General features: G+C 40.6%; 1 protein-coding gene and 1 long non-coding RNA gene across 23 annotated transcripts in view; one reads left to right on the forward strand and one right to left on the reverse strand.

The window, feature by feature from the left end:
* Positions 1-13,000, forward strand: part of GAB1 (GRB2 associated binding protein 1) — a 123,209-nt gene that overhangs the window by 61,743 nt on the left and 48,466 nt on the right. For 3 of the 22 annotated variants that reach the window (XM_081543616.1, XM_081543618.1, XM_081543622.1), the window contains exon 1: positions 5,700-6,032. The exons of the other annotated variants lie outside the window; for them this stretch is intronic. The gene's annotated coding sequence lies outside the window, so the exon portion shown is untranslated. Of the gene's footprint in view, positions 1-5,699; positions 6,033-13,000 lie in introns of those variants that run through there. 22 annotated transcript variants of the gene reach the window in all.
* Positions 1,667-5,349, reverse strand: LOC145526875 (uncharacterized). The gene is made up of 2 exons (XR_014069262.1): positions 5,011-5,349; positions 1,667-4,617 (listed from the first exon to the last, which is right to left on the reverse strand). It is a non-coding gene; the product is annotated as an uncharacterized LOC145526875 (long non-coding RNA).

Here is a 13,000-nt window from a genome sequence, read left to right on the forward strand (position 1 = left end):
TGCAGCCATGAAATTAAACGGTGCTTACTCCTTGAAAGGAAAGTTATGACCAACCTAGATAGCATATTAAAAAGCAGAGACATTACTTTGCCAACAAAGGTCCATCTAGTCAAGGCTATGGTTTTTCCAGTAGTCATGTATGGATGTGAGAGTTGGACTATGAAGAAAGCTGAGCGCTGAAGAATTGATGCTTTTGAACTGTGGAGAAGACTCTTGAGAGTCCCTTGGACTGCAAGGAGATCCAACCAGTCCATCCTAAAGGAGATCATCCCTGGGTATTCATTGGAAGGACTGATGCTGAAGCTGAAACTGCAATACTTTGGCTACCTCATGCGAAGAGTTGACTCATTGGAAAAGACCCTGATGCTGGGAAGGATTGGGGACAGGAGGAGAAGCGGGTGACAGAGGATGAGATGGCTGGGTGGCATCACCGACTCGATGGACATGAGTTTGGGTAAACTCCGGGAGTTGGTGATGGACAGGGAGGCCTGGCGTGCTGCGATTCATGGGGTCGCAAAGAGTCAGACACGACTGAGTGACTGAACTGAACTGAACTGAAACGTTTCTCCAGGAGCCAAAATAGTGGCACCTGAAGTTGCTCAGTAAATATTTTTGGATGAGTGAATGAACGAATGGATTAAATACAGTTATTTGTTATTTCCACCGAAATATCCTCCCCAGACACATGTAGGTTGTCAGCTGGCATCATTCTAGCTGTTTTTGTGCTGAGAAGGATATTTTAAGAATACTTGAAATTTTGAATGAATTCTGTTTTAAACCCATGAACAGTTGAGCACATAGAAGAAACAACATGAAATCAATGTTTTCATGGGTTAATAATGCTGTAACAGCTTCAGTCGCTCAGTCATGTCTGACTCTTGTGACCCCACAAACTGTAGCCCACCAGGCTCCTCTGTCCATGGAATTCTCCAGGCAAGAATACTGGAGTGGGTTGCCATGCCCTCCTCCAGGGGATCTTCCTGACCCAGGGATCAAACCCAGGTCTCCTGCATTGCAGGCAGTTTCTTTACTGTCTTGAGCCGCCAGGGAAGCCCAAATAATATTATAAATGGTAAAGTGTAAGATTGCTGGATACTAAAAATGTTTGAGAGGGGTTTTAAAATCCAGTTGTCCCTTGGTATCTGAGGGGGAGGGCTCAGGACCCACCTCGAATACCACAATCCATGGATGCTCAAGTTCTTTATATAAAATGGCTTATTGCACATCCTCCTATAGACTTTCTTTTAAATATTTATTTAATTTTTGGCCGTGCTGTGTCTTCGTGGCTTTCCCATGGGCTTGCTCTAGTTGCAGCAAGCAGCAGCTGCTCTTTGTCTTGGAGCTCGGGCTTCTCATTGCAGTGGCTTCTCTTCCTGTGAAACACAGGCTCTAGGCGCACAGGCTTCAGCAGTTGTAGCTCCAGGGCCCTAGAGTGCAGGCTCAGTAGTTGTGGCACACGGACTTAGCTGCCCCACACCGAGTGGGATCCCATCCAGGGGTGGAAACCGTGTCCCCTGCATTGGCAGGCAGGTTCTTATCCACTGTGCCACCAGGGAAGTCCCCTTGTATAGACTTTTAAATCATCTCTAAATTATCTGTGATACCTAGTACAATTTAGATGTTGTGTAAATAGTTGCTGGAATGGTAAATTAAGTTTCACTCTTTGGAACTTTCTGGAGTTTATTTTTTCCAAATATTTTTGATCCGAGATTGGTTGAAACTATGAATGAGCAACATACAGATATAGAGAGCAGACTGTATTATTGTTCCCTTTATTCGAAAAGAATAGCATAATAAGTACCAATATTTAAAACAGTGTTCTTTCCAATAGCAATTGATTATACAATGTATTAACCACTATGCTCTGCTGCCATTTTTTAAAATCAACTAATTTAAAAATTGTTTTTATTGAAGTATAGCTGATTTACAGTGTTATGTTAGTTTCAGGTGTACAGCAAAGTGGTCCAGTTATACAAATGCGTGTGTGTGTATTCATTTTCAGATTTTTTTTCCATTATAGGTTATTATGAGATATCAAATATAGTTCCTTGTGCTATACAGTAGGTCCTTTTTTTATCTGTTTTATACATAGTAGCATGTATCTGTTAATCTTAAACTTAAAAACTATTCCTCCCCCATGCTCATCCCCTCTTGGCCACCACAAGTCTGTTCTCAATGTCTGTAAATCTGTTTCTGTTTTATAGATAAGTTCATTTGTATCATGTTTTAGATTTCACATATAAGTGCTATCATACCATATTTGTCTTTCTTTTTCTGACTTCACTTAGTATGACATTTCGGTTGCTTCCATGTCTTGGGTATGATAAAGTGTGCTGCTATGAACAGTGGGGTGCATACATCTTTTTTGCTGTCATCTTTTAGAGCATACCTTCCATATACCCTTTCTTAGGCTTTGGCTATAACAAAATGAGGAGTAAACCACGAAGGAGGAAAGCATGGCCTGCAGGGCTTGGTGGACCCACCCTGGGAAAATACAGTGGGAAATCACAGAAGGAACCCCTGTTGAAGCAGAAGGTCAGGGCAAGGGAGGACTCAAGTAGAGTGGACCTAGGAAAGGAGAGGACTGATAAAGCAGGTGTTGAAGTGGGAGGCTTGGGAAAGGTTGATGATCCGATAAAGGGAACTGATGAAGTAGAAAACAGAGACTCCATTAAACCTTAACCCGAGGAGCGTTCTCCGTTGTATGGCCTGGGGCTAGTGATGCTGACCCTGCACAAGCCGAGAAGCCAATGCAATCCTAGTCCCAAGGGGCCATGGGAAACAACATATCCATGATCATGAGAGTATAAATGCCCTTGATTGACTTTAAACTCTTAGACTCAATCTTTATAGAGTTTAAAAAAAAAAAAAACACCAGAAAATTGAGGTGGTTATAGGACAGAATGTGTTATCACCCTTGATAGTGTGAGAGTATGTGGATAGCAGATAAAAATTAGGCAGTGGGAGGTCATTGAGGAAAGATGGAGGAGGGGATGAAAACAAATTGTTCCTAGAAAATTACACTCTATGCCTGATAAACCACAACAGTGGCTGAGTATGTGGTGCAGAATCCATCTGGTCAAGGGGCTGAACTGGGGTTATCACTACTTCGGGAAGAAGGGGGGAAGAGGCAGTAGGGGAAAGTGTGTTGTCAAGGCTAGACCTCCATAGATCATGTCTGAAAATGAGAAGTCATGTAGAAGCACAGTATTTGGAAATAGGATGTATCTTTTATGTACTAGGCAGAGACTCAGTTCAGATGGTTCAAATGCAGACCTTATTGAAGGAACTATTTATGGTGCTGTGGGTTGGGCTTAGATGAGGGTCCTGATACCCTTAGGGCTGGAGGGTCAGGGGAGGAAATAATAAATTCTAATTTTAAAAGCTGTGTATACCAGACCCCTGAGCCCTGAAACAATGAGGAGTGACCCCCCAGGGGCTCTGTGCTCAGGAATAAGGTAAAGCTGGGAGAGTGGGGGATAAATACACTCACCTCTTCCCCAGACACAGAGACAGGTGGAGAATGGGTCTGTGGGGAGGGGTTAAACCAGGAATAACCAACCCAGGGTAACCACCAAGAAAAGCCCAAACCAGGACTAGCTTCTCTTTAAGAGTCCAGCTCAGGGTGAGGATCAGACTGCAGTGGAATTATAGTATTGTGTGATAAGCTCTTCTGTACAACTTGATGTTTGACCTTCTGCAGATATGAATTTAATAGAACACTTTAATATACAGACCTTTATTCAGCACCTATCGTATCATCCAATGTGCTAGAAGCTTGGTGGACTGGAGAGACTCAGTCTACTCTTAATTCCTTATTGCCTCCTTGGAGAGAGAAGATGCTAAACCAACCATCAAACAAAATAATCAGTATGATTACAAATTGTCATGAATGCTGTAAGTTTAATTTCATAGCATGCAGAAAGTTAGCGCTACTTGTATAAACTTAAGTCTTTAATAGGGATACTGCACTGATTTTTAAAATATAATTATTTAAGAATAGGAACAGTTCTTGAGTAGCTCATTGAGCTCAAACGGCATGCTGCCAATCAGATCTACAAAGAAAACAGCTGTCTCGCTTGTTCCCTTGTTATTCATTTTAATGAATCATTTGAACAGACTTCAAAACGTTAAATTAGATATATAAGCATGCTTGAAGAATTATATCATAATATCGTATTTCAAACTTAGTAGTGATATCATTGTCTAAATATAGTAAGTTTTAAGAAAGTCAGTTTTTTAGCTACTTTGCCCTCTATAAATAACGTGGTAGTAAAACAGACAGCAGATAAAAATTAACCGAAGAATCCATAACATCCAAGTATAGAGAGCTGAGGAAGTTCCCCCACATCCCTTCTTCCTGACATAGGAACCTTGATGCTTGGAGTAAATCTTTTGAGGGTCCTCAAAGGTGGAAATTTGCCGTTCCTTGCTTTTGTAGTAGAGATCTGAGCAACAAGAAAGTCGGGAAGGCATTACCAGCACAGAGTTTTCCTCTGTGTTCTTGATACTTCCTGTTGCCGAGGGTTTGTCCAAAGGGAGAAGATAAATGAACAGAGGAAGGTGTATGTCAGCTGGCTTCTCATCCCTCTCGCCTTTCAGAGCATTCCCAGCAGTCTGAGAACAGAAAAAAAAATGTTACGTCTTGTGTTCCTCTACCCCGAGCATTTGCTTATTAAAATAAACCTTGACTACTCCGTCTCCCCTGATTTAGGCCTCTGTTTCCTCCATGAAAAAGCTGCTGAGGGTGTTTAAAGCTGATAACTGTGTCACATATAAGATATAGTCATAAATCACTGGAAATGAACTGTTTTTGGAACCTGCCAGAACTATCATACTAATACACGTCTACAAAGGGTGGTAAGTGTGATAATTAAGGGAACTGTTTATTTTAGTCCCTTTGTTCATCTCTGAATGCTTTTTGGTATGGATCCTCTTATTTGATTATTTTATACAGTTCTGGGAAACAGATCTTACCAGTGTAGGAGTTTTAGATGTGCAAGTACTTACATACGGGAGAAAATCTAGTGTCACATCTCTGGAGATCATTTTATTTAAAATAATCGTAAGTTATTTAGCATTCTCATTCTTTCAGAGGTTAAGAAGTGGAACCACTGGGTCACTGAAGCCCCGAAACGCTTAAGGCTTGTATCTCCCCTTCAGGAGTGATTTTTGGAGGTTTTGTTCGGTTAGTGAAGTTTGTGTAACGCTGGCCGGTTGGCTTGCAGATGTGTCACCAGTCAGAAGGAGCGGAGGGCGTCACATGACTGCTTGTTTACGTAAGTCAGTAGCAGCGTCTGTCATCTTCATATTTAAAGAACTGTACGTGTTAGTGCGAACCTCGGGTATAAAATGGGCCGCCGGTTTGGAGGCGAGTCGGCTGCTGCAGCAGATGAGATCATAGACAAAACCCACACCCCTCTCCAGACAGAAAGATCCCCATGGAGATAAGCCTGCTTTGTGGGAGGAGTCACTCAGCCACGTCTGCCATCGCTGTCGAGCGTCTCTGTTTCACTTTACCTGTCCCTCGATTTGAAGTGCAGTGAAAATGAATACCGGAGAAGGAAATGGCAACCCACTCCAGTACTCTTGCCTGGAAAATCCTATGGACAGAGGAGCCTGGTAGGCTGCAGTCCGTGGGTTCGCTAAGGGTCGGACACGACTAAGCGACTTCACTTTCACTTTTCCCTTTCATGCACTGGAGAAGGAAATGGCAACCCACTCCAGTATTCTTGCCTGGAGAATCCTAGGGACGGCAGAGCCTGGTGGGCTGCCGTCTATAGGGTCGCACAGAGTCGGACACGACTGAAGCGACTTAGCAGTAGCAGTAGCAGAAAATGAATACAGAGCTTGCCAGAGGCATCTTTGTGGAAGTGATTCTGTTTTAGCCACTCACGTCAAAGACACCTGAGATTAAAGCAGGCTGACCACGTGAACTTAGGAACTAGCAGTTAGTAAATTGTCTTCTTAAATATCCAGAAACCCACATGCCACCTGGATGCAATCTAGAGATGCCAACTTTTCCTTAAAAGGTAATGATGAAAGGTCCAAAGGTGCATAAGGAAATAGTGAACCTACCTAAGTTGAGACAAGAGTTTTGTCTTCGGAGCAAAAGTGTTGAAGAGGAATTTAGAAGTTAGCTTTCTGTCCTTGAGTAACTGGTTTATAGACGTCCGAAGTAATCTCCTTGTGCCTTGCACTTTGTTCTGTTCTATTTTGGGTTTTCCTGATTTCCGTAGTGCCTGCCTTTCTTAGGTTTTCTCTGCTCACGAGGACTCCACTAGGGGGCAGACAACAGAATGGAGCACAAAGGAAAAACCTCTTCACTGCCTCGCCTGTGCTACAACGTTATATATATCCTGTGTTTCCTCCTTTTTCTGGGTACCTCAGGGGAAGGTCTTTCTATTTTGTGTATTTCACATAATAGCATCTATATCATGCTTATAACTATATATTTAAAGTATAAATGCTTATTCAGGCTTAATGATAGTTTCTCAATTAATTCATTATCACAGTATATTTTGCTTTTCTAGCATGTTTCTGGCATCGAACCTCAAACCGCTAATTATTATTTATGGACGACCATAATGATGGTCCCTGTGGGGTTCAGCTTATCCATGAATACTCTTCTTCCTTCATTCACTCAGTAACCACTCATTGGGTTCCTACCTTTGTCAAGCATTGTGTGTGTTAGGTTTGCAGACTAGAGCAGTGAAGAGAGAGTTCTTGGGAGGCTGCACATAACAAATCTTTATGTGCAATTGCTCCCTAAGCCATTTGGTGAAAGGACTAGGCTGAGAGGACAAAGAAGGGATTCTTTTTTTTTTCCTTTCAATTCTTTTATAATTTTTAATAAAATTTTTAAAGGTTATACTTCATTTACAGTTATTATAAAGTATTGATTATATTTCCCATGTTGTACAGTACATCCTGGTAGCCTATTTTACAGCCAGTGGTTTGTACCTCCACCCGCTCCCACCTCTGCAAGGAATTGTCCTCCTCCCCGCAAGGAATATGTGATGGCTACAATGCTGGGTAGTTTTTATTTCTGATTATTCTTTCCCAACTGCTCCTAAAGATTAGAAAGCCATATGGGGTTGGTGTGGGGACTTCAGTGGCAGATCTAGAAGGCTAGCTAAAGGTCTTTTATTTTTTCTTCTTTGTCTTTGTTCCACCAAGAATTAGATCTAGTTACCTGAAACTCATTAACCTCTGCCAGCCTAGGGTAACAGAATATTAATCTTTAAATGAAAACCTTGTTAATTTGTCTTTTCATGGTCAATTATTCAACAAAATATGGAACCAGTGCTTTTGATTTTATTTTCTTTTTTTAAAGCTAGTCAGGTTTTAACTAGAGATAACTTTTGTTGTTGTTGTTTAGTGGCTAAGTCGTGTCAGATGCTTTGTGACCCCATGGACTGTAGGCCACCAAGCTCCTCTGCCCATGGGATTCCCAGGCAAGAATCCTGCAGTAGGTCACCATTTCCCTCTCCAGGGGCTCGTCTCTACCCAGAGCTCAAACCCTGGATCCCCTGCACTGGCAGGTAGATTCTTTACCACTGAGCCACCAGAGAAGCCCAGAGATACTTGGTTTCTCCTCAGCTTCTCTATTTTTGGACCAAACTATCCTCTGTTCATTGTAGATAATGTATAACTAGATTGCCTAATCTTTTAATCTTAAGGTACAAACATTTATTCTGAGAATATCTTCAGTTTCAATGCCAAACATTAAGTTGAAGTATAAAAAATTCTTTTTTTCTGGAATAAATTCTTTTTCTGTTAGATTTAATAAATCATTCTATACAGAATGAGATTGCCATTATTGGTAAACAAATGCTACCATTTCTTTCAAGAAGATAATACATGTTTGTTTTCATCATTATGTGCTTAGAGCATCAACTCCATACTGTACAAAATTGGACAAGGCCCAGTAGGACATCCTTTGAGTTATAATTAAATATCTTAATTGCTAGAATGTATCTGGGATTCTATGCTAAGGAAGCCCATGGTGAATAAATGTCCTATGTTTTTATAGTCCTTAAGTGTGTCTTTATCAGGTTTCAGAAAGCATTTCAGTGAGGGCTTCACCTTTATTTCTATAAATTCTAGCATGATAAGCAACACCTGGAAAAATTAATGACTATTAGTGAATATTAGTGAAATATTAATGAATTATAATTTTAAACCCAAGAATTTTAAGCTTCTGAAAGTTAGAAGTGTGGCGCACGGAACCAATAAAAAAAAACACATCATCTGTATTTTAAAAGTTAGCTACTTAGCATTGACACATATACACTACCATGTGTAAAATACACAGCTATTGAGAAGCTGCTGTATAGCACAGGGACCTCAGCTTGGTGCTCTGTGATGACCTAAAGGGGTACAGTGGTGGTGGGGAGGCGCAAGAGGGACGGGGTATATGTATACTTACAGCTCATTCACGCTTTTGTATAGCAAAAACCCACACAGCACTGTAAAGCAGTTATCCTCCAATTTTTAAAAAAAGTTAGCTGCTTTGAAAGTATGTATGTACTTGGATAAAAATTAGAGGAAAATATGGAAAAATGTATTTTTGATGGTGGTAGGATTGTATACAGTTTCCTCCAGTTTTTCAGTTGAATTTGTTGTTGATTGTAGTTTATTTTGTTAAAAAAATGCCTATACAACTTACACAGTTTTGTTCTGGAGAACACTTCTCTTGGATCTTGGATAACCTCCAGAAATATGGATTCTACATTTGAAGTTTATAATATACTAGTATAGGGCTAAGTCTGTTGCTATAGGTTTTTCTTTTTCTTATTTCTTTTAATAGCTGATTTTAGATGCATAGGATAAAATCTAAACAAATTCTATCCAGCAATTAATAACAAAGAATAATTTTGCATAACTTATACTGAATATTTTTTTTCCTACACTAGTAACATACTCCTTTGAACTTTTTATAGTCTTAGCGCACCCTTACCCTCCTGCCAGCCATCCCAGTTGATAAAGCTTTGTGGGTTTTAGCTAGAAATTTCCCCCTGTGTTTTGAGCTAGAATGATTTCACTTTTTAGGAACAAAACAAGAATTAGAACTATTGCTTTTGGGAATTTCCCTGTGGTCCAGTGGTTAGGACTCTGTGTTTCCATTGCCAAGGACACAGGTTCGATCCCTGGTCAGGGAACTATTAATAAGCTCCCACAAGCCATGTAGCGCAGCCAAAGAATTGTTGCCTTTAACATGCCTATACTACTCATGGACCAAGTGGGGTGCAGGGACTTTTACACATATGTACATATTCCATCTGACTTCCTGTCTACACGTATCTACCTTAGTAGCACCTACAGTCTTAGGAACGGGGCAGGGACTAGATCAGAGAGTGGATATACTGGGTGGAAAAATATAGGCAGGATATCCTCTTTCAGAACTTCATGACAGGCTGATCCCACCACAAGGAGTTGGGGGTTTGTGGTCTTCTGAAGCCCTCTAATTAAATGGAGGAAGCGATACCATTTTTTTTTCCCCTGCTTGTCCTCTCCCTTCCAGATCCACTCCACCTTCATTCTAGTTAAATACCACCAATTATATATTTAAAGTAAAAGCCTGAAATGTGGATTTCTGTGGCAAAGTGTGGGATGTCCCAGTGACGTCTCTGAAAACCCATAGCCAATCCCTGTGCTTCGAACTCAAGGTTTATATTTAGAAAAGAGTGTGGATCCTGTATTTTCACAACGTTGTAAACATGTTTGTGTGGCTATTTTTAGCTTCTGCAGACTTTAGTGAACTTCTAAGTTGGCAAGTCAGACACAGTCAGTTGTCTGTTACCTCAGATGCCAGCACTTTGTGAATGACTGATTGTCTTGGGTTTCTAACATATTTAAAGCAGAGAAGTGTATAAGTTATCTTGTGTCAACTGCATATGATATATCTATATGTATTATTATACATATGGCCTTCTTTTTTTTTTAAGCTTTTATGAACTGTAGAGCTTGGGTAACAGTTTTTCTGGAGTTTAGGATGAGGTGGGTCATGCCAAATGGGACCAGCAGAAATAGCTAGTCTTTTTCTCTTTCCCCCAGCCCTTCTCTCCCAGTCCTCAACATTAAATCATGTACATGTAAATCTTTCCAGCCCACTTTCAGCCATTTCAGTCGCTCAGTCATGTCCGACTCTTTGCGACCACAAGGACTGTAGCACGCCAGGCCTCCCTGTCCATCACCAACTCCTGGAGCTTGCTCAAACTCATGTCCATCGAGTCGGTGATGCCACCCAGCCATCTCATCCTCTGTCGTCCCCTTCTCCTCCTGCCCTCAATCTTTCCCAGCATCAGGGTCTTTTCCAGTGAGTAAGTTCTCATCAGGTGGCCAAAGTATTGGAGTTTCAGCTTCAGCGTCAGTCCTTCCAGTGAATATTCAGGACTGATCTCCTTTAGGATGGACTGGTTGGATCTCCTTGCAGTCCAAGGGATTCTCAAGAGTATTCTCCACACCGCAGTTCAAAAGCATCAATTCTTCAGCTCTCAGCTTTCTTTATAGTCCAACTCTCACATCCATACATGTCTACTGGAAAAACCGTAGCTTTGACTAGATGGACCTTTGTTGTCAAAGTAATGTCTCTGCTTTTTAATATGCTGTCTAGCTTGGTTATAACTTTCCTCCAAGGAGCAAGCATCTTTTAATTTCATGGCTGCAGTCACCATCTGCAGTGATTTTGGAGCCCAAAAACATAAATCAGCCACTGTTTCCATTGTTTCTCCATCTATTTGCCATGAAGTGATGGGACCAGATGCCATGATCTTAGTTTTCTGAATGTTGAGCTTTAAGCCAACTTTCTCACTCTCCTCTTTCACCTTCATCAAGAGGCTTTTTAGTTCTTCTTCGCTTTCTGCCATAAGGGTGGTATCATCTGCATATCTGAGGTTATTGATATTTCTCCTGGTAATCTTGATTCCAGCTTCTGCTTCCTCCAGCCCAGCGTTTCTCATGATGTACTCTGCATATAAGTTAAATAAGCAGGGTGACAATATACAGCCTTGACATGCTCCTTTCCTGATTTGGAACCAGTCTCTTGTTCCATGTCCAGTTCTAACTTGCTTCCTGACCTGCGTACAGATTTGTCAGGAGGCAGGTAAGGTGGTCTGGTATTCCCATCTCTTTAAGAATTTTCCAGAATTTGTTGTGGTCCACACAGTGAAAGGTTTTGGCACAGTCAATAAAGCAGAAGTAGATGTTTTTCTGGAACGCTCTTGCTGTTTTGATGATCCAGCGAATGTTGGCAATTTGATCTCTGGTTCCTCTGCCTTTTCTAAAACCAGCTTGAACATCTGGAAGTTCACGGTTCACGTATTGCTGAAGCCTGGCTTGGAGAATTTTGAGCATTGCTTTGCTAGCATGTGAGACGAGTGCAATTGTGCGGTAGTTTGAGCATTCTTTGGCATTGCCTTTCTTTGGAAGTGGAATGAAAACTGACCTTTTCCAGTCCTGTGGCCACTGCTGAGTTTTCCAGATTTGCTGGCATATTGAGTGCAGCACTTTCACAGCATCATCTTTGAGGATTTGAAATAGCTCAACTGGAATTCCATCACCTCCACTAGCTTTGTTCATGGTGATGCTTCTTCCTAAGGCCCACTTGACTTTGCATTCCAGGATGTCAGGCGAGTGATCACACCATCATGATTATCTGGGTCGTGAAGATCTTTTTTGTATAGTTCTTCTGTGTATTCTTGCCACCTCTTCTTAATATCTTCTGCTTCTGTTAGGTCCATACCATTTCTGTCCTCTATTGTGTTCATCTTTGCATGAAATGTTCCCTTGGTATCTCTAATTTTCTTGAAAAGATCTCTAGTCTTTCCCTTTTTACTTCCTATTGGTCAAAGGTTATAAGACTTGGGTGGTATAGAGGAAGATGGAAAGATAACAGTAAAAAGAAAGCCGGGCTCTTTTTAGGACTAAGACATCATAGAACGGGCAAGATGGTGCTGATTAGTTGAAAAAGAGAGGTAAATAATCAACAGCTTTTCTTATAGGACGAGATGATTATCTGGATATCACGTGAATGAAAAAGTGTTTCCCCCCAAAGAATCATGTCTTTCCAAATGATAATACTCCCCTCTCGTTGAAGGGAGGCGGGGGGGAGAGCATCCCTGTCAGCAGTTGGGCTCAGTCTTTTATGGTCCCATCAAAGATCCTCTTCATTCATTATCTGTGGAGTAATTTTTGTGTCATGTTTTGCTTTGTACTTACTTCTCTTTGGGTGAGATTCTTCTTCCTTGCATCTTGAACTTAATGTACTTTATAGTCAATGACTCCAGAATGCATAATTCATCTCTTTGGAAGTATGTCTTTCCAAGGAAGCCTTTCATTGCCTCGTATCTTTTGTTCCGGAAGCTTTAGATTGAGTTTCATGTTAAGAAGAAAATTATACAAAGCATTATTCTGGCTCATTCAAGATAAATGTAATTATGGAAATCGGAATTTTGTTTTGTACCACTTTATGCTTCTCCTCTACTTCTTAATGTGAAAGTGTTGTTTCTGAAGTGTCATCCAAATAGCAGTGTTTTACTTTATCGTGAATTGTGAATGTTCAGTACAAAACAGGGGAGAAAAGGAGAATGTTTTTGTATGTTTTGCTGGAAACTAAAAATGCTAGCATTATTCCAGAATTAATTATTAATTTTGAATTGAATAGTAAACATGAAAGAGTTTAGAAACTTGTTGGGTTTATGGAAGATAAATTTTTTTTTAAATTTCAAAGTGTTATTAAAGTGTTATATTTTTTAAAAAGTCACTATTTAAGCAAGCATGTTCTTTTCCCAAGAATAATATTAACAAAAGCAATGCAGAGGACATGCATTTGTGGGGCACAGTAAAATCAGGAAACATATTCACATAATTGTTAGCATCTCAGGCACAGCAGCCTACAGTAACATTTCACAACTTTAAACATTCATTGTGGGTTTTCTTATTTAGAACTGCAGCCTCTTTAGCAATTGGTATTGCCTCTTGCTCAAGTCAAAGAAAT

Source organism: Giraffa tippelskirchi, chromosome 11 (assembly GCF_054371585.1).
Source record: "Giraffa tippelskirchi isolate mGirTip1 chromosome 11, T2T-mGirTip1v1.2.pri, whole genome shotgun sequence".
Taxonomy (NCBI): domain Eukaryota; kingdom Metazoa; phylum Chordata; class Mammalia; order Artiodactyla; family Giraffidae; genus Giraffa; species Giraffa tippelskirchi.